Here is a 22017-nt window from a genome sequence, read left to right as displayed (position 1 = left end):
CGGAGCACCCGGCAGAAACCCACACGGTCACAGGGAGAACTTGCAAACTCCGCACAGGTAGTACCCAGAACTGAACCCGGGTTGCTGGAGCTGTGAGGCTGCGGTGCTAATCACTGTGCCACTGTGCCACCCTGAATAGATTCCAGCATTTTCCCTATGACAGATGTTAAGCTAACTGGCCTGTAGTTTCCTGCTTTCTGTCTTCCTCCTTTCTTGAATAGAGGAGTCACATTCACTATTTTCGAATCAGATGGGACCTTTCCAGATCTAGGGAGTTTGGAAATTTAAACCAATGCATCTACTATCTCAGCAGCCACTTCTTTTAAGACCCTAGGATGAAGTCCATCAGGACCTGGGGACTTGTCAGCTTTTAGTTCCAATAATTTTCTCAGTACCATTTCCCTGGTGATTGTAATTATTTTAAGTTGCTCCCTCCCTTCCATCTCCTGATTCACAATTATGTCTGGGATGTTATTTGTATCCACTACAGTGAAGATAAATGCAAAATATCTGTTCAATTCATTCACCATCTCCTTATTTTCCATTATTAATTCCCAACGCTCACTCTCCAGAGGACCAGTGCTCACTTTACTCATTCTTTTCCTTTTTAAACACCTGTAGAAACTCCGTCGATCTGTTTTTATATTTCCAGCTAGCTTTCTCTCGTACTGTAATTTCTCTCTCCTTATTAACCTTTTAGTCACTCTTTGCATTTCTTTATATTCTGCCCAATCTTATGACCTCATTTTTGCAGAATTATATGCTTTTTCTTTTAATTTGATACTGTCTTTAACTTCCTTCGTTAGCTACGGATGGAGCATCCTTCCCTTAGAGTCTTTCTTTCTCACTGGAATGTATCTTTGCTGAGTATTCTGAAATATCTCCTTAAATGTCTGCCACTGTATTTCTACTGACCTATCCCTTAATCTAATTTGCCAGCTTACTTTAGCCAGCCCTGCCTTCTAGCCCTCATAATTGCCCTTATTTAAGTTTAAAACTCCAATCTTAGATTTGCCCTTCTCTCCCTCAAACTGAATGCGAAGTTCGATCATATTATAATCACTGCTGCCTTCACTATGAGATCATTAATTAATGATCAGATCTATTGGTTGTGGGACCTGCTCTGTCTATTGCATGCTGCTTCTGCTGTTTAGCTTGCAAGTAGTCCTGTTTTGTACCTTCACCAGGTTGGCACTTCATTTTTAGGCATGCCTGGTGCTGCTCCTGGCATGCTCGCCTGCACTCCTCATTGAACCAGGGTTGATCCCCTGGCTTGATAGTAATGGTAGAGTGAGCGATATTGCCGGGGCCATGAGATTGCAGATTGTGGTTGAATACATTTCTGCTGCTGCTCATGGCCCAGAGCCACTCATGGATGCCCAGTTTTGAGCTGCTAGATCTGTTCTGAATCTATCCCATTTAGCACAGTGGTAGTGCCACACAATACGATAGAGGTATCCTCAGTGTGAAGATGGGACATGGGTTATCGACCCAAAACGTTAGCTTTGTTTCTCTCTCCACAGATGCTGCCAGACCTGCTGAGTATTTCCGGCATTTTCTGTTTTTAGTATTGAAGTCCCCCACCCAGTGGACATTCTGTGCCCTTGTTACCCTCAGTGCTTCTACGAAGTGGTGTTCAATATGGAGGAGTACCAATTCATCAGCTGAGGTGGGGGGGGGGGGGGGGGGCGGTTGCAGTAGGTGATAATCAGCAAGAGGTTTCCTTGCCCCTTTTTGACCTGATGCCTTGAGACTTCATGCGGTTCAGAATCAATGTTGATTATACCAAATGGGATACCACTGTGTCACCAGTTCTGATGCCAGCGGGATAGGACATACCCGGGGATGGTGATGGAAGAGTCTGATACATTGGCTGTAAGCTATGATTCGATGAGTAGGACTATGTCAGGCTGTTGCTTTACTAGTCTGTGCGACTGCTGTCCCAATTTTGGCACAAGTCCCTAGATGTTAGTGGGAAGGACTTTGTAGGATTTGACTGGGCTGGGTATGCCTTGGTTATTTCCATTGCCTGGGTCGATTCTTTTTACAACTTGACTATTATGACTCTATTATCGAAGGCCTTTTGAAAATCCATGTATATTACATTCTTTGTATACTTTTTTGTTACTTCTTCAAAGAATTCAGTAAGTTGGTTATGCATGACCTTCCCTTTTGAAATCGATGCTAGCTATTCTTTATTGTTCTTCAGTTTCTAGATGCTTTTCTATCACATCTTTGAACAAAGATTCCATTATCTTTTCTACCACCAACATTAAGCTAACTGGTCAATAATTGTTCTATCTCCCTCTTTAAATAAAGGAATAACATTTGCTGTCCACCAGACCTCTGACACGATTCTCCTTCCTACTGAATTTTTATGTAGTGCTTCTGCTAGCTCTTCGCTAACTTCTTATCATATATGTGGTTGCATCCAGAGTTTATCAATTATCTTCCCATTTTCTATCTTAAATGTTGTGATTCCTTTTTTGATTTCTTCTTCAAATGCCATGTTCACCTTGTTTAGTCTCTCTGGTAAATACTGAGGCAAAGTAACCACTCAATATTTCTGCCATTTCACTGTCATTACTTGTGAGTTTATCTTCTGTACCCTTAGTGGCCTATCTGCTTTAGTTATCTGTAGAATGGTTCACTCTTTCTTTTTATATTCTTTGATAATTTGATTTTGTCGTTCCTATGTGCCTTCCTAATTGCTTTGTGGCTTCTTTTCTTACCCTCTCAGTGTTCCTTTATCATCCTCTCTTTATTGTCTAAGTACTTAGTGCATGGGGGACCGGGTAGCACAGTTGGCTCGCGTGTGGTTCAGAACAATGTCAACAGTGCGGATTCAATTCCCATTCCAGTCTGAGGAAGGTAATAAGAAACCACCTCTTACACTCGTCCCTAGCCATTCTCATCTCTCCTGCTTGGAGGAAAAGAGCAGAGGACCTGCCCTTGGGCCATGGCATTTAGTGTACGCCTTTTCCTTCAGTTCCAATTTTACCCTTATCTATTAATTTATCAGTGATGTTATTTCTACCAGGTCCCTTCCCCCTCCCTCACACCGTCTTACTAGTTTAAAGTATTTTCTACAGCCCTATTTATCCTTTCTGCTAGAATGTTACAATGACCTTAAAAATTTGGAATCACAAAATGCCTCCCCGAGCAGTACATGTTCACGTATTGCACGTTTTCAAAAGTTGCTTTCCCAAATATTACACCTTACTTTTAAATTTAGCCTGTTTCGATTCACAGATAAACCGACCCTTGTAGATTAAAACATTTACTGTTGTCTTTTCCGAGAAGTCTCTTTATCCTCTTCCTGTACCACTTTTTATCTGGGCTAGATGTCTTTCATACCTCAAACAGATTTCATTAACAGAACATTCACTCTGACCTTTTGAAAAACCTCGCCACCCACCCTTATTTGTTGGTATCTCTTTATCTTTAGTGCCTTTCAATGTTGTTAGGGCCATGCCAGCACATTCTGTTACAGTTTTGGGGAGTGCATAGGGAATGGAAAATTGCACTGTTGTCAGTAAGGCTGCTTTTTGTGGGTTTTACCATGGCTGCACATTTTCTAATACATTTTTAACATCATGTTAAGCAATTACTTCAAATCATCAGATATAATCAGTTAGCAGGGGGCTATATCCCATAAACTTGCAGCAGAAGGAGATAACACCACTTGTACAGAGCCTTTAAAATAGCAAAACATTCTAAAGTGCTTCAAATTGTGGGGAAAAGGGGGTAGCAGACACCAAGCAAGAATTTGAAGTGAAGGTTGGTTCCCAAATGTATGATCAGAGGTGAGGTTTGAAGAGGATTTTAAAAACATAATTCATTTGTATAGCACCTTTCACATCCTCAGAATGCCCCCAGTGCACTTCACATCCAACTGGTTACTTTTCAAGTACAACGATTGTCATATAGGCAAATACTGTAGGCAATTTATGTGTAGGAAGATTTCCTAACAGTACAGGGATAAATGTCTAGATAATCTGTTTTAGTAATGTTAGTTGAAAGACAAATATCACCATGAACATCAAGAAAACTCCCCTGCTCTTCTTCCCTTGAACAGGCAGACAGGGTCACAGTTTAAGAGCTCATTTGAAAAAACAGCACTTCCAACAATGTAGCACTCCCTCAGTACTGAAATAAAGTGCCAGCTAGATTATGCATTCAAGCCCTCGACTGAAGTTTGATCCCATCACTTACTAACTCAGAGACAAGTGTCCTACCACAGAGCCAAGCTAAAACTTGGCAAAAGTTTGTGGGCGGCACAGTGGTTAGCACCGCAGCCTCACAACTCCAGCGACCTGGGTTCAGTTCTGGGTACTGCCTGTGCGGAGTTTGCAAGTTCTCCCTGTGACTGTGTGGGTTTCTGCTGGGTGCTCTGGTTTCCTCCCACAGCCAAAGACTTGCAGGTTGATAGGTAAATTGGCCATTGTAAATTGTCCCTAGTGTAGGTAGGTGGTAGGAGAATGGTGGGGATGTGGTAGGGAATATGGGATTAATGTAGGATTAGTATAAATGCGTGGTTGTTGGTTGGCACAGACTTGGTGGGCTGAATGGCCTGTTTCAGCGCTGTGTTTCTAAATAAATAAATATAAAAGCGGGGAGGGATGTAGCACGATTTAGGAAATGAGTTGCAGATAACAGGGCTGTGATGGCTTGTCATTTTGGCATCAATGGTGCAAGAGTGGGAGGGTGATGGAGGAACAGGAGTGTGAGCTGGGAGGTAGGACCGCTACAGGTTACACAGACTGGATGGTGCAAAGCCAGGAAGAAGATTTGCACATCAAAATTCCATTTTGCCCAAAAAGAAAATGAAAAAAAATCCAAATGTTGGAATCTGTTTTGAGATTGTCAATCAAGCATCAAGATGGCTCTATGCTAGGTTGTGGATCAGTAAGCAGATAAATGAGAATTACAATACAACAGGAAATTCTCCCAAACTCCCAAATGATGCACAATTCATTTGCCTGGTCCAGTTATTCGAAATGACACTTCGCAGCTGGGTGATGGACATTTTCTTGACTGCAAGGCAGGCTTTTAAAATTCAGAACAAAGACACACAAAGCCCATTAAGCAGCAGCAGGCTGTGAAGAAGACAAACTCTGCCCTGGGTGTCAGGACAGAAAACAGCGAGACTGCGCTTTTACATTGAGTTGGATGACCCACTGTAGTGAGCTAGAACACACGTCTGCTTTATTTTTGTACCATACTGATTGAAGTAAACAGCTCTTGTTAACCTCACTGTTGTGTGCGTTACCCACTGTGCGACAAAGTTTTAAACCAAACTTTACCTCGCCAAGGGCTGAATTTTTACGTTGGGGGCAGGAAACGGAAGTTGGGACTGCTTCCGAGTTCTGAACCTGCCCCCGCGGGAAAGCAGATTAAACTCACGAATTTCGCGGAGGCAACCCCTTAATTGATTTGGAGTTCGGTTTGGCAGCCAACTGGCGTCCGCAGTGGGTGGGAGGGAGGGGTGGGGGGGAGGGGCGGGGTGAGACAAAGTGCAGGCCCAATTTAAACACCCCATGGCAGCCATTACCATCCACCAGCGTAGGCACTCTCACCTCATTGTTCCTGGCATGCGTTTAGACAGGTTGGCACTGGGTGAGGAGCATGGCACCAGTGTGCAGGAGGAGGTGTCAGAGGCAGAGGCAGCTATGGGCAGTTCCCCTCAGAGGAGGGAGGAAGGACACAGCCCTGCACAGCTGGGCATAGATGCAGGGCCTCGGGAGTCATAAGAAGGTTCTACCTAGAACAGCAGCAGGAGATGCGCTTTCACATGCCAGAGTTCCCTGAGGCAGTGCATGGTCAGGGCTGAGGACGGAGGATTCTATCCAGCTCATTTGCACCACCATGGATCAGGGCTATGAGATCATGAGCCCCTGCATAGAGACACTGGCCAATCTCGTGGAGAGTCATATGCGACAGCTCTTGGAGTACATGCAGGAAATGCATACTGACGTTCACAGGTTGCATGCCACACTGTGTGGCTTGAGCAGTCAGTGGCGCAGGTGGTGCAGAGATGTCTGGGTGGATGCCAGTTGCGACTCAGCTGGTGGCCTCTTCCAGCCATCCGATGCGCCTGCCAAGGACTGAGGATGTCGCGGAGGAGGATGAGGGTGCCACCACTCATGGGGCACCTTCATCCTCCTCGGTCTCCTTGGTTCCTCTGACTTTAGGAGCCTCTGTGCAGCAAGGCCAAGTGATGGAGGCTGCACCTGCAATGATGCAAGTGCAGCAGCCTCTGGAGCTGCTCCCATGGGCACCTCCATGACTAGGACGACCGCCACATGCATCTCAGCCACGGGCAGAGACAGTAGAGAAGGCTGCCTCCACCTCTTCCAAGGCCACAAGGGGAGCACTGCATAGGAGTGGCAGAGTGTGGAGCACTCTGTCTCTGTCTCTGTTACTGTCTCTGTGCACTGTCTCCCATTCTTATCACTGTATAGACAATGACACTTCAAGCCACATGTCTGATACTCCTTTTATTGGTGGCGTGACGCGAAAAGTGGTATGAGCTGGTGAAGGCTCTGCACAGATAAACATCTTTCATTGGCGGTAACAGTTCACATGTTCCAGGCTGTGTCTTCAATGGAAGCGTTAGCACAGGCACCTCAGAGTGACTTGCATCCCATGCCCTTCATCCTGTGTTAGAGGGACTCAGTTGAAATGTTCCTGAATCAAATGATCCCTGACATTCATGGCATCCTGGTGAGACCTTTGCGTCCTTCAACATGCCTAGCTATCTCTTTGTGCAGCCAGGGCATCTTGGTGTTCTGAATCCCCCTCTCCACTTCCTCCTCCTCTTTGATTCCCTGCTCCTCTTCTTCCTCCAATAAGCTGTCTCATTCCAGGACCTCACCATCCTCAAGGTCCACACCTCTCTGGACGGCCATGTTATGAAGAGCGCAGCAGACCACCACAATGAGCGAGAACCTTGCAGAAGTGTATTGGAGTGTGCCATCTGACCGGTTCAGGCACCTGAATCGCATCTTCAGAAGCCCGATGGCCTGCTCCATGGTTGTCCTGCTGAACAGGTGGCTTTGGTTGTATCGCCTCTGTGCCTCTGTTTCCACCTTTCATAGAGGGGTTCTCTTCAAGGGATATCCCTTGTCCCCTAGGATCCATCCACGGATTTTGGGGGCTGGAGTGAAGATCTGAGGCAGCCTGGACTGGCGGAGGATGAAGGCGTCACAGCAGCTGCCAGGACAGTGAGTGCACACATGGAGGAAGCTCCTGTTGTGGGAGTGGAAACCTTTCCTGTTAATGAACCTCACTGGCCTGCTACGAGATGCCTTGATAGCCACATAGGTGCAATCAATGATGCCCTGCACCAGGGGGGGAACTCAGCGATGGCGGAGAAACCCACTGGCTTCTGTCCCTGCAAGGCCGTGTCTGTCATGAAATGAACGTATTGTCCAGCTCTTACAAAGAGGGCATCAGTGACCTGCGAGATACAATGGTGTGCTGCCATTTGCAAGATGAAACCAAGGTCCAGAGCAGATCCTTGGAAAGGGTCAACAGCGAAGAAGTTCAATGCTACTGTGACTTTGACTGTTACTAGCAGGGCATGCAGAGCAGTACTGCAAGGTGCGAGGTCTTCGGCAATGAAATCACAGATGTCTGTGACCATCTGCCTAGAGAGTCGCAGTCTTCTGCAGTACTGGGTCTCGGTCATCTCCAGGTAGCTCCTTCTTTGGCAGTAGATCCTATGCAGAGGATATGGCCTCCGAGTCCCCCTCTGCACTGTCGAAACTTTTACGCCCCCTGGGTAATTCCCTGAGGCGGTCTTGACTGGGTCCCCACTCTGTACCATCTCCTTTCACCTGGTCTGCTCCTGACAGCGTGTGTAGCTCATGTGCCCCCGTGAAACTCTCAACTCCTCCCATTAATGAGCTCTTAATGAGCGTCTTAATTGCTTTTAATCAGGAATGGGGTGGGATCATTGACCCGCCCTTCCCCCACCCTGGTGAATATGGTCAGCCCTAGGAACGGTGTGAGGAAACTGGCACACTGGCCATGCCAGTATCTTTGGGCCCCATTCGGCTCCATTCCCGTGTCCTCTGTGAGGCCCAGAAATTCAGTCCCAAGTGTCAACTCAGTCTACTTTTGGAGTGACTGAAGGAGTACATGGTGTAAGACAGGAGAATTCAGTCCAAATCACCAGGGAGCTTCATTGCTACACTCCTGGTCCCTGCTACCATGCAAGTAAATTTAGGTGAGTGGAAGTGAACCCCCATAAAATGGACACAGCCACTGGGGCGGCACAGTGGTGCAGTGGTTAGCACCGCAGCCTCACAGCTCCAGCGGCCCCGGTTCAATTCTGGGTACTGCCTGTGTGGAGTTTGCAAGTTCTCCCTGTGTCTGCGTGGGTTTCCTCCGGGTGCTCCGGTTTCCTCCCACAGCCAAAAGACTTGCAGGTTGATAGGTAAATTGGCCATTATAAATTGCCCCTAGTATATGTAGGTGCTGGGGAATATAGGGACAGGTGAGGATGTGGTAGGAATATGGGATTAGTGTAGGATTAGTACAAATGTTACTGCAGCCACGGCGTGCAGTAAGTCCATTGAGGTGAAGAAGGAGCAGCGGGACCCGAGAGAAGTCTTGAGAAAAGGTGCCCCGAACACCCAAAAAATCCACGAACGGCCCACCCGGCCGCAACTTCAAAGCGCCCGCGGGAGATGGCTCGGAGAGCATCTGCAGCGCACTGTCGGCAATGCTGCATGCCTTTATTTAAACCACTGCAAAAAAAAAAACCCTTAGCAAATGTAATCACCTCTAAGTCTGCCAAAAGATGCTTCACCTCCCGAAGGACGTGGATGAGCTTTCCGGACGTCGATGGTGGGCACTGAGGAAATGGCTTATTACCTGCACCAGCTTCCGCCCCCCTCCCCCCCCCCCCTTTACCCCCCTTCCACCCCCCCCCCGTCCCCTTCCCTGCTCCACCCTCTCAGCTCACCCCCTCACAACCCCGTCCCAGGCCGCCCCCCCTCGCACCATCTTCACCCCGCACCCCCTTCCCCTGCACCCCCCCACCCCCCTACAGCCCCCTTCCCTGCTCCCCCTCGCACCCCCCTCCCACCCCCTCCCTCTACCCCTCCCCCTTGCATCCCCTCCTCCCACCGGCACCATCCTACACCTGTGTAGGGGCCCCAACAACCCCACTGCCTTGTGGGCGTCTCGGGAGAGACCAAGGCTAAGGGAGTAAACCCGAACAGATAATCCGGAGCGGAACCCCGTAGGCGGTCATGTGTCACCTTTGGCATGTTTCTGGCAGTTCCTGCAGCCATACTGGTGCCAAACGTCGTGTCCTGCACTCCTTTGGACCCCACCAGAAAGGCCGAGAGGGGGGTTTTGACGACTGGGCAACTCTCAACCTCCATAAATTTGCCCAGGCATGCGCCATGGAGAGGTCACTCCATAGTTGCCTCACAGCGACTGACACAACACGGAAGGCAGCAGTTACGGGTTATAAGTCCAGATAAATTGGCGTAGAAACTGGGCGCCACGGGTTGCCTTTGTCGGTGGGAGAGGTCATTGCACCTCACTGGACAGCTACTGCCCGCCTCAAACCGGGCCGCCCCCGGTCAATAAGGTTCTGTCCCGCCACAGTCTGCCTGCTTCAATGGGTGCTTGGAGCTCAGGGTCATTGCCCGAAAGGTGGACTGATACACCGCACCAAACAACATGAAAAAAGGAAAGAAGGTACCAGCCCTTCGCTTTGCAAGCTGGAACGTCAGAACTATGTGTCCTGGCCTGTCGGAAGACCTTACACAAATCAACGATTCTCGGAAGACCGCCATCATTAACAACGAGCTCAGTAGACTCAATGTAGACATTGCAGCACTTCAGGAGACTCGCCTCCCCGCGAGTGGCTCTCTAGCAGAGCAAGACTACACCTTCTTCTGGCAGGGCAGGGATCCTGAAGAACCAAGACAGCATGGAGCGGGCTTCGCCATCAGAAACTCCTTGCTCAGCATGATAGAGCCTCCCTCAAATGGCTCGGAACGCATACTGTCCATCCGACTGCTCACCACCTCTGGTCCAGTACACCTACTCAGCATCTATGCTCCAACACTCTGCTCCCCACCTGACGCTAAAGACCAGTTCTATGAACAACTCCATAACATCATTAGCAGCATCCCCAACACCGAACACCTACTCCTGCTGGGGGACTTTAATGCCAGGGTTGGGGCCGACCATGACTCATGGCCCTCCTGCCTTGGGCGCTATGGCGTTGGAAGGATGAATGAGAACGGGCAGAGACTGCTTGAGTTGTGTACCTATCATAACCTCTGCATCACCAACTCGTTCTTTCACACTAAACCCTGTCACCAGGTTTCATGGAGGCACCCAAGATCGCGTCGTTGGCACCAGCTAGACCTCATTGTCACAAGGCGAGCCGCCTTAAACGGTGTTCAAATCACACGCAGCTTCCACAGTGCGGACTGCGACACCGACCACTCCCTGGTGTGCAGCAAGGTTAGACTCAGACCAAAGAAGTTGCATCATTCCAAGCAGAAGGGCCACCCGCGCATCAACACGAGCAGAATTTCTCACCCACAGCTGTTACAAAAATTTCTAAATTCACTTGTAACAGCCCTTCAAAACACTCCCACAGGGGATGCTGAGACCAAGTGGGCCCACATCAGAGACGCCATCTATGAGTCAGTTTTGACCACCTACGGCAAAAGTGCGAAGAGAAATGCAGACTGGTTTCAATCTCATAATGAAGAGCTGGAACATGTCATAGCCGCTAAGCGCATTGCACTGTTGAACTACAAGAAAGCCCCCAGCGATTTAACATCCGCAGCACTTAAAGCAGCCAGATGTACTGCACAAAGAACAGCCAGGCGTTGCGCAAACGACTACTGGCAACACCTATGCAGTCATATTCAGCTGGCCTCAGACACCGGAAACATCAGAGGAATGTATGATAGCATGAAGAGAGCTCTTGGGCCAACCATCAAGAAGATCGCCCCCCTCAAATCTAAATCGGGGGACATAATAACTGACCAACGCAAACAAATGGACCGCTGGGTTGAGCACTACCTAGAACTGTACTCCAGGGAGAATGCTGTCACTGAGACTGCCCTCAATGCAGCCCAGCCTCTACCAGTCATGGATGAACTGGACATACAGCCAACCAAATCGGAACTCAGTGATGCCATTGATTCTCTAGCCAGCGGAAAAGCCCCTGGGAAGGACAGCATTACCCCTGAAATAATCAAGAGTGCCAAGCCTGCTATACTCTCAGCACTACATGAACTGCTATGCCTGTGCTGGGACGAGGGAGCAGTACCCCAGGACATGCGCGATGCCAATATCATCACCCTCTATAAAAACAAAGGTGACCGCGGTGACTGCAACAACTACCGTGGAATCTCCCTGCTCAGCATAGTGGGGAAAGTCTTTGCTCGAGTCGCTCTGAACAGGCTCCAGAAGCTGGCCGAGCGCGTCTACCCTGAGGCACAGTGTGGCTTTCGTGCAGAGAGATCGACCATTGACATGCTGTTCTCCCTTCGTCAGATACAGGAGAAATGCCGTGAACAACAGATGCCCCTCTACATTGCTTTCATTGATCTCACCAAAGCCTTTGACCTCGTCAGCAGACGTGGTCTCTTCAGACTACTAGAAAAGATTGGATGTCCACCAAAGCTACTAAGTATCATCACCTCATTCCATGACAATATGAAAGGCACAATTCAACATGGTGGCTCCTCATCAGAGCCCTTTCCTATCCTGAGTGGTGTGAAACAGGGCTGTGTTCTCGCACCCACACTTTTTGGGATTTTCTTCTCCCTGCTGCTTTCACATGCGTTCAAATCCTCTGAAGAAGGAATTTTCCTCCACACAAGATCAGGGGGCAGGTTGTTCAACCTTGCCCGTCTAAGAGTGAAGTCCAAAGTACAGAAAGTCCTCATCAGAGAACTCCTCTTTGCTGACGATGCTGCTTTAACATCTCACACTGAAGAGTGCCTGCAGAGTCTCATCGACAGGTTTGCGTCTGCCTGCAATGAATTTGGCCTAACCATCAGCCTCAAGAAAACGAACATCATGGGGCAGGACGTCAGAAATGCTCCATCCATCAATATTGGCGACCACGATCTGGAAGTGGTTCAAGAGTTCACCTACCTCGGCTCAACTATCACCAGTAACCTGTCTCTAGATGCAGAAATCAACAAGCGCATGGGAAAGGCTTCCACTGCTATGACCAGACTGGCCAAGAGAGTGTGGGAAAATGGCGCACTGACACGGAACACAAAAGTCCGAGTGTATCAGGCCTGTGTCCTCAGTACCTTGCTCGATGGCAGCGAGGCCTGGACAACGTATGCCAGCCAAGAGCAACGTCTCAATTCATTCCATCTTTGCTGCCTCCAGAGAATACTTGGCATCAGGTGGCAGGACCATATCTCCAACACAGAAGTCCTTGAAGCGGCTAACATCCCCAGCTTGTACACACTACTGAGTCAGCGGCGCTTGAGATGGCTTGGCCAGGTGAGCCGCATGGAAGATGGCAGGATCCCCAAAGATACATTGTACAGCGAGCTCGCCACTGGTATCAGACCCACCGGCCGTCCATGTCTCCGCTATAAAGACGTCTGCAAACGCGACATGAAATCGTGTGACATTGATCACAAGTCGTGGGAGTCAGTTGCCAGCATTCGCCAGAGCTGGCGGGCAGCCATAAAGACGGGGCTAAATTGTGGCGAGTCGAAGAGACTTAGTAGTTGGCAGGAAAAAAGACAGAGGCGCAAGGGGAGAGCCAACTGTGCAACAGCCCCGACAAACAAATTTCTCTGCAGCACCTGTGGAAGAGCCTGTCACTCCAGAATTGGCCTTTATAGCCACTCCAGGCGCTGCTTCACAAACCACTGACCACCTCCAGGCGCGTATCCATTGTCTCTCGAGATAAGGAGGCCCAAAAGAAAGAAGTACAAATGGGTGGTTAATGGTCGGCACAGACTCGGTGGGCCGAAGGGCCTGTTTCAGTGCTGTATCTCTAAATCTAAAAATAAAATGTGTGCCTACCACCATTGTATCCCGGATGTCTATGCTTGCAGTACAACCTTTCTCCAGTATCCTTGGAACAACATCAGTCACCCAACTCTCAAATTCATGATGCCAATGAAGAAGTTGGCAATATAGGGTGGAATCTTCTGATGATAGGACCATTTCCAGGTCCCAACTCTGTAATTGCTCGCTGTGTGTCCATCGCTGCAATCTTACGGGAGGCCCAATCAGATGGCCTGCAGCCTTCGAAGGATGCCAGCCCCACCGGCAGAGCTGGGCATTGCAGATGCAGGATGATGAGAACTGTGAGGGCGCCTGCATCTTGAGATGCCCTCGAAAGACATTTCTATTTTTAAAAAATAAACTGATCGACATCTGAGTTGAGATTGTCCATTTTTATCGGCATCAGAGGGCAAACAAAGCAAGGGAACACACAATAAACGGGAGGATATTGGGAGGGGTAGAAGAAGTGAGAGACCTTGGAGTGTATGTCCACAGGTTCCTGAAGGTGGCAGGTCAGGTAGATAGAGTGGTGAAGAAGGCATATGGAATGCTTTCCTTTATTGGCTGAAGTATCAAATTCAAAAGCAAGGATGTGATGCTGGAACTGTATAAAACGCTGGTTCGGCCACAGTTGGAGTATTGCGTACAGTTCTGATCACCACAATGCAGGAAGGACATAATTGCTCTGGAGAGAGTACAGAGGAGATTTAAAAGAATGTTGCTGGGGCTCGAAAGTTGCAGCTATGAGGAAAGATTGGATAGACTAGGGTTGTTTTCCTTAGCCCAGAGGAGGCTGAAGGGTGACTTAATTGAGGTGTACAAAATTACGAGGGGCCTAGATAGAGTGGACAGGAAGGACCTGTTTCCCCTAGCGGAGAGGTCAATTACCAGGAGGCACAGATTTAAGGTGATTGGTAGAAGGATTAAAGGGGACATGAGGAAAAACATTTTCACCCAGAGGGTGGTGGGTGTCTAGAATTCACTGCCCAGATTGGTGGTGGAGGCAGAAACCCTCAGTTCATTTAAAAGGTACCTGGACCTGCACCTGAAGTGCTGTAACCTGCAAGGCTACTGACCAGGTGCTGGATTAAATTAGGTAGTTAGTTTTTTGGGCTGGCGCAGACACGATGGGCTGAATGGCCTCCTTCTGTGCCGTAATTTGTCTATGGTTCTATGGCTAGGTTAAGGGTCAGTCCTTCCTTCAGGTAAAGTTGTGCAAATGCACAATATACCACCACAATGCTCGACTCTTTTCTAGGCAAGTACTGCAAAGCAGCGCCTCCCCCTCCCCACCACCACACTGCCCCTCTCCCCCACCCCTTGCCTCTAGCCAGGCTTTGAAAGCATAATTTCAGCATGCTTACTATCCTCTCCACTTATTGGTGTGTGTGTATATATGCATGGCTGTACTGCTCCAATGCTGCATTGTTGTTGACATGGACATGGATTTAGCAGGTAGGCTTTGTCACCCAAGATCGAGCCACATCTTTAACCCCCTCCGGTGAAGATGTCACTTAATAAACGACAGTGGCATCGTGAGAACTTCTCTGGTGACCGACATTGGAGTTTATTATCCACAGTTGGACATCACAAAGTATCATTACATTTAATGAATTGAACCCTTTCCTGTTGATGTATGTGAACAGGTGCCGGTCAGCACCATCAACGGTCCCATGCACATTGGGAAAGACAGCGACCTTTTGGAATGAAATCAACCACTCCCTTTGTCACACTGGAGGCCTGTCAAGGCTGATAAAGTCCAATGCCCTGCAAAATATGGCATCCGTCATCTGCTGAATGCAGGCCTTTGCGGCACTCTGGGTGAAGTTGCCTGAAATGATCCGCAAGCATTAAAAAAACGAGGACTGCAGTTACCTTCATTGCTACTGACAAGGCTGCGTGGGAGTTAAAACATGGCTGAAGATCTTCTTTCGACAATAACAGAGACAGCCAGTTGCCTCCTTACTGAAGAGCAGCCTCCTCACACACAGCTCCTCCAACATGATCTCTAAACACATCCTGTCCCCGTAAACTCTCTGGGGTGGATAATTGATCATCCTGATCAGCCTCTGGCCATGGTGCCTGACTCTTCATCTCTGTTTCCTGTGTTCCTGCTCTATGCTGTCAAGATAAAGCAGTGAAATGCCGACTGGTAAGTAATTTTTCACCCTCTTCTGTGTCTCACAGATCTTTTTAGCAACTTGCAGGATGGCACATTAATCTAAAAAAAATAAGATGTCCCAGGTCTGGCAGGTCTTTTTGTAATGAATCCCACAGCTCAAACATTTATTTCTTTTTAATCCAAGCTGCAGTACCAAGTGGGACAATTAATCACATCCTTGGCAGGGTACTTAAGTCACTTGAGATCAGCCTGAAATTTCAGCAATGAGTTAAATTTGGAATATTGGCACAAATCCAGCAGATTCTTGACATTCAATGGAGGTTTAGTTTAGAGATACAGCACTGAAACAGGCCCTTCTGCCCACCGATTCTGTGCCGACCATCAACCACCCATTTATACTAATCCTACACTAATCCCATATTCCTACCACATCCCCACCTGTCCCTATATTTCCCTACCACCTACCTATAGTAGGGGCAATTTATAATGGCCAATTTACCTACCAACCTGCAAATCTTTTGGCTTGTGGGAGGAAACCGGAGCACCCGGAGAAAACCCACGCAGACACAGGGAGAACTTGCAAACTCCGCACAGGCAGTACCCAGAATTGAACCTGGGTTGCTGGAGCTGTGAGGCTGCGGTGCTAACCACTGCGCCGCCCAATTATCATTAATGCAGTAGCAGGGACTCAAGCAAAGACTTTCCCCACTATGTTGAGCAGGGCGATTTCACGGTAGTTGTTGCAGTCACCGCCGTCACCCTTGTTCTTGCAGAGATGCAGATGCAGCACTGAAACAGGCCCTTCAGCCCACCGAGTCTGTGCCGACCATCAACCACCCATTTATACTAATCCTACATTGATCCCATATTCCTATCACACCCCCACAATTCCCCTACCACCTACCTATACTAGAGGCAATTTATAATGGCCAATTTACCTACCAACCTGCAAGTCTTTTGGCTTGTGGGAGGAAACCGGAGCACCTGGAGGAAACCCACGCAGACACAGGGAGAACTTGCAAACTCCACACAGGCAGTACCCAGAATTGAACCCGGGTCGCTGGAGCTGTGAGGCTGCAGTGCTAACCACTGCGCCACTGTGCCGCCCCCGCCACTGTGCCGCCCCAAATGGTTGTTGTGGGGGAGGTGGGGGATGAGGATAAGGGCGAGATGCCGTTTGTGCAAGTGGCATAAATTGACCAACAAGTTATGATGATTTGCAACTCATGGCATGTGTTTCTTGACTATCTCATCTCCAATACTTTTATCACTATGTAAACACAAGTGTTGAAAGAAATTTTTTTTCCAGTGATGTTTTCTGCAGGGTTGCCCAGAAGATGAACCTTTAATTCGAGGAGATTCCAGAGCAGTCCTGGAGGAACGGCAACCCTCTTTCCATGCCATTTGTAGGGACACAGTTGGTCAAATCAATTGTGGCCGTCTGGTTAGCCTCGTGCAGCCCATTTCAAAGCAGACTTGAACAGTCAGTCGCGTTTATAATTCAGCATTTACAAAAAACAGGTTGATGGGGCTGGTTTGAGGAACGGTATCTCGACCTGACAGCGGCAGCGGCAGATGGGGGCTTCTCGTGGCATGCACACGCACTGATTTTACCCGCAACCTGAAAATCAGGGCAGCTGAGTGGCTTGTGCCCATGCACGCCGTGATTCCTGCGTAGCTTGGGTTTATGCACGCCATGATTTCCTGTGCATGGCACTGACCATTCCACTGCTCAGCGCTGAGGGGTTTGGCGCTATTTTAATAGTTGATTCTATTGCAATCCCATTAGGGACCATTAACTTTTAAAAAGAGAAAGCCAAATTCCCAATTATTTCTGAAAGAATTATGCCACAAGATTTCACAATTTAAACAAAAACTTTACTGTTAAAGAGTTAAACAAAGTAAAACACTAATGCCACCACAATTTGGAAGCAAATATTTTAAACTTAAAATCTTAACAGAACATGAAGACGTATACTTCAAACTCTAAATCGCAACAGAATACTCCTATTTGACTGTTACCTCCACCCCAAGAATTTCCCTATATGTTACAGGATCTTGCCGGTTTGTTCACTTATCCTGGGACTTCCCAGCTTGAGCACGGGCCTGCCTCAAAACAGAAACACTCCTGCTTCCTGATCACCTCTTTGCTCCTGAGCCCAGCTGCTCCAAAAGCCAATTTGCTTTTCCGAAAGCCAACTGACGGACTGTGTTAGCAAGCACACAGTTCAAAAACCCAATAGGCACTCCCTGCATCATCTATCACCATAGAAATGTGCTACATATGGGATGTCCCAGGTAGCAATTTAGACTAATTATTTCCAACTCCAAATCTTCTCTTTGTTCTGGGAAATCTTATGAATAATTTAAACCCCTGACTGAAGCAGCTTCAAATACATTATCTCTACCAAGAAGCTCAGAGAGGTTCCCATTGTGTAGCATCTTTACGCTTCGCGTTATCACCTTACCTTATAAGCGTGGGCTACCCTGTGATTTGTAACCACCCTACGTTTGTTTGCCAGCTTCTCAAACTAGGTGTTTTCATTTGTCTTGTATTAAAATAATCAATTCCCAAATTAAAAGTTATCACTGGCAAATTGCTACAAACCATGAATCAGGTGATCATAACAATGCACAAAACATTTTATAGTGGACTACTGGCATTTACATCACCTGCCTCTTTGCACATGAAGTACATAATTATATTATTGCATATGGGACACCATCTGTGCTTCGCATGTATGAAAAAGAGGTTATGCATGTTCAGTAACAGTTTAAGTAAAAATACATGACATACTTGTTAGGTGAGATCTTTCTAAACTAAAACACTAGAGTTAAGCTCCATTAATAAGTCAATAAGGAAGGCATGGACAATAATGTAATACTTGTTAATAGAAAAAAAATGTTCCTCTGGTAATGTAACATGGTGATGGTTTATGCATAGCTTCTGGCTTGCAGCTGAATAGTGGTGTGGCTGGGAGTTGAGAAAGCTGCTTCCATTAATTATGGCTGATTGAAAGTGAGTAATCCTTGATTTGCCAACAACAGATAAAGGGAGCAATAAATATTGGGAAAGATTGAAGATTGTTCACAATGAGGCCAAGGACCACAAAGTTTGGATTTCGGGAGGCCCTGTAGGTTGATGCTCCAGTATTCACAGACAGCTATCCAAACCATCAATACTGCAAATGGATGAACAGGAACGGTACTTGAGCTGTGCATTAACCATTGCACTCCAGTAAGACAGATGGTGGTGAGTGGGAGGAAATTGATGGAGAGGGAAGGGAAGTAGATGGATTATATATAATTTACCACACAGAAACGGGCCATTTGGCCTAACTGGTCTGTACCGATGTATACACTCCACACGAACCTCTTCCCACCCTACTTCATCTAACCCTATCTATATGGACTTCAATTCCTTTTTCCCTCATGTACATATCCAATTTCCCTTTAAAGGTATCAATGCTGATCACTTCAACTATTCCAAGTGGTAGCAAGTTCCGCATTCTCACCACTCTCTGAGTAAAGATGTTTCTTCTGAATTCCTTATTGGATTTATTGGTAACTTTATGACCCATCATTTTGGACTCTCCACAAGTGGAAACATCTATTTCTAACTTATCAGGCAATCTGATATAAAATCATGTAATAGTACAGGGCAGGAGGAGGATATTTTCTGACAGGTCAAAGTCATTTAATAAGGGGCCATGCACAAAGAACAGCCAGGCGCTGTGCAAATGACTACTGGCAACACCTATGCAGTCATATTCAGCTGGCCTCCGACACTGGAAACATCAGAGGAATGTATGATGGCATTAAGAGATCTTTTGGGCCAACCATCCAGAAGATCGCCCCCCTCAAGTCTAAATCAGGGGACACGATCACTGACCAATGCAAGCAAATGGACTGCTGGGTGGAGCACTACCGAGAACTATACTCCAGAGAAAATGTTGTCACTGAGACTGCCCTCAATGCGGCCCAGTCTCTGCCAGTCATGGATGAGCTGGATGAACAGCCAACAAAATTGGAACTCAGTAATGCCATTGATTCTCTAGCCAGTGGAAAAGCCCCTGGGAAGGACAGCATTACCCCTGAAATAATCAAGAGTGCCAAACCTGCTATACTGTCAACACTCTACGAACTGCTTTGCCTGTACTGGGATGAGGGAGCAGTACCACAGGACATGTGCGATGCCAATATCATCACCCTGTATAGGGTGGCACAGTGGTGCAGTGGTTAGCACCGCAGCCTCACAGCTCCAGCGACCTGGGTTCGATTCTGGGTACTGCCTGTGCGGAGTTTGCAAGTTCTCCCTGTGACCGCGTGGGCTTTTGCCGGGTGCTCCGGTTTCCTCCCACAGCCAAAGACTTGCAGGTTGATAGGTAAATTGGCCATTATAAATTGCCTCTAGTATAGGTAGGTGGTAGGGGAATTGTGGGGGTGTGATAGGAATATGGGATCAATGTAGGATTAGTATAAATGGGTGGTTGATGGTCGGCACAGACTCGGTGGGCTGAAGGGCCTGTTTCAGTGCTGCATCTGCATCTCTGCAAGAACAAGGGTGACCGCGGTGACTGCAACAACTACCGTGGAATCGCCCTGCTCAACATAGTGGGGAAAGTCTTTGCTTGAGTCATTTTAAACAGACTCCAGAAGCTGGCCGAGCATGTCTACCCTGAGGCACAATGCGGCTTTCAAGCAGAGAGATCCACCATTGACATGCTGTTCTCCCTTTGCCAGCTACAGGAGAAATGCCATGAACAACAGATGCCCCTCTATGTTGCTGTCATAGATCTCACCAAAGCCTTTGACCTCGTCAGCAGACGTGGTCTCTTCAGACTACTAGCAAAGATCAGATGTCCACCAAAGCTACTAAGTATCATCACCTCATTCCATGACAATATGAAAGGCACAATTCAGCATAGCAGTGCCTCTTCAGACCCCTTTCCTATCCTGAGTGGCATGAAACAGGGCTGTGTTTTCGCACCTATACTGTTTGGAATCTTCTTCTCACTGCTGCTCTCACATGCATTCAAGTCTTCAGAAGAAGGAATTTTCCTCCACACAAGATCAGATGACAGGTTGTTCAACCTTGCCTGTCTTAGAGCGAAGACCAAAGTACGGAAGGTCCTCATCAGGGAACTCCTCTTTGCTGACAATGCTGCATTAACATCCCACACAGAAGAGTGTCTGCAGAGACTAATCAACAGGATTGCAGCTGCCTGCAACAAATTAAACCTAACCATCGGCCTCAAGAAAACAAATATCATGGGACAAGACGTTAGAAATGCTCCATCCATCAATATTGGTGACCACGCTCTGGAAGTGGTTCAAGAGTTCACCTACCTAGGCTCAACTATCACCAGTAACCTGTCTCACGATGCAGAAATCCACAAGCACATGGGAAAGGCATCTGCTGCTATGTCCAGACTGGCCAAGAGGGTGTAGGAAAATGGCGCACTGATATGGAACACAAAAGTCCGAGTGTTTCAAGTCTGTGGCCTCAGTACCTTGCTCCACGACAGCGAGGCCTGTGCAACATATGTCATCCAAGAGCGACATCTCAACTCATTCCATCTTCGCTGCCTCCGGAGAATCCCTGGCATCAGGTGGCAGGACTATATCTCCAAAGCAGAAGTCCTCGAGGCGGCCAACATCCCCAGCTTATACACCCTACTGAGTCAGCGGTGCTTGAGATGGCTTGGCCATGTGAGCCGCATGGAAGATGGCAGGATCCCCAAGGATGCATTGTACAGCGAGCTCGTCACTGGTATCAGACCCACCGGCCGTCCATGTCTCCACTTTAAAGACGTCTGTAAACGCGACATGAAGTCCTATGACATTGACCACAAGTCGTGGGAGTCAGTTGCCAGTGATCGCCAGAGCTGGTGGACAGCCATAAAGGCGGGGCTAAAGAGTGGCGAGTCGAAGAGACTTAGCAGTTGGCAGGAAAAAAGACAGAAGTGCAAGGAGAGAGCCAACTGTGTAACAGCCCCGACAACCAATTTTATCTGCAGTGCCTGTGGAAGAGTCTATCACTCTAGAATTGGCCTTTATAGCCACTCCAGGCACTGCTCCACAAACCACTGACCACCTTTAGGCGCTTACCCATTGTCTCTCGAGACAAGGAGGCCAAACAGAGAGCGAGAATGTCATTAAATAAGGGACCTTTGTAGCCCAGGGGAAGCTTTCATCTTATCATGCTGGGCTGGCCTTGAAGCTAGATCACAGAGGCAATGGAACACCATCCTAACCCCCTTCCCCCATTCTTCCACTCCAAGTGCCTCCATATTAACTAGGCACAGCCTAATGAGTCTGCTTGGGTTTCTGCAGCAGCAGAATAGATTCATTGCTGTGTAAGTTTATCCTAGTACCCAACATGGCAATGTTGAGCAGTGTCAAAGCAGCCTAGCCTTTTCTATTTCAGTCTTTTTATGTAATTACTGAACCAGCCCTAGAACAAGTCCAAACTGGAAATCTGTTCATTGATTTCATTCTCCCTGTGAGCTGTCTTAAGCAAACTGGCTAAGGTGTTCATGTTGAGTTCCTGTCTGGCTGATTCAACAGAGCTACTGTTATATGAATTTAACATGAAGACATTAACTGTTGCACTAAAAACAATCATGGAGAAAGTAAAGCAATCAATAGCTCGGAGGTATAAATGGGAAAAACATCACTTAATCACCAGGAACATGGATACCCTATCTAAAGATGTAGAAAAAAACATGCAAAATCTCCTGTTATAGATGTGGCTTGTCAATCAAAGTGCCTTTCACAGACTTCATAACCACAGTGATACCTGTGGAACACAACACAGTGAGAAATGCTCTTTTCATCAGATGAGAAGTTGTTTTTCCAGT

The sequence above is a fragment of the Heterodontus francisci genome, chromosome 7 (assembly GCF_036365525.1).
Source record: "Heterodontus francisci isolate sHetFra1 chromosome 7, sHetFra1.hap1, whole genome shotgun sequence".
NCBI classification, from domain to species: Eukaryota; Metazoa; Chordata; class Chondrichthyes; order Heterodontiformes; family Heterodontidae; genus Heterodontus; species Heterodontus francisci.
This window is presented reverse-complemented; position numbering follows the sequence as displayed.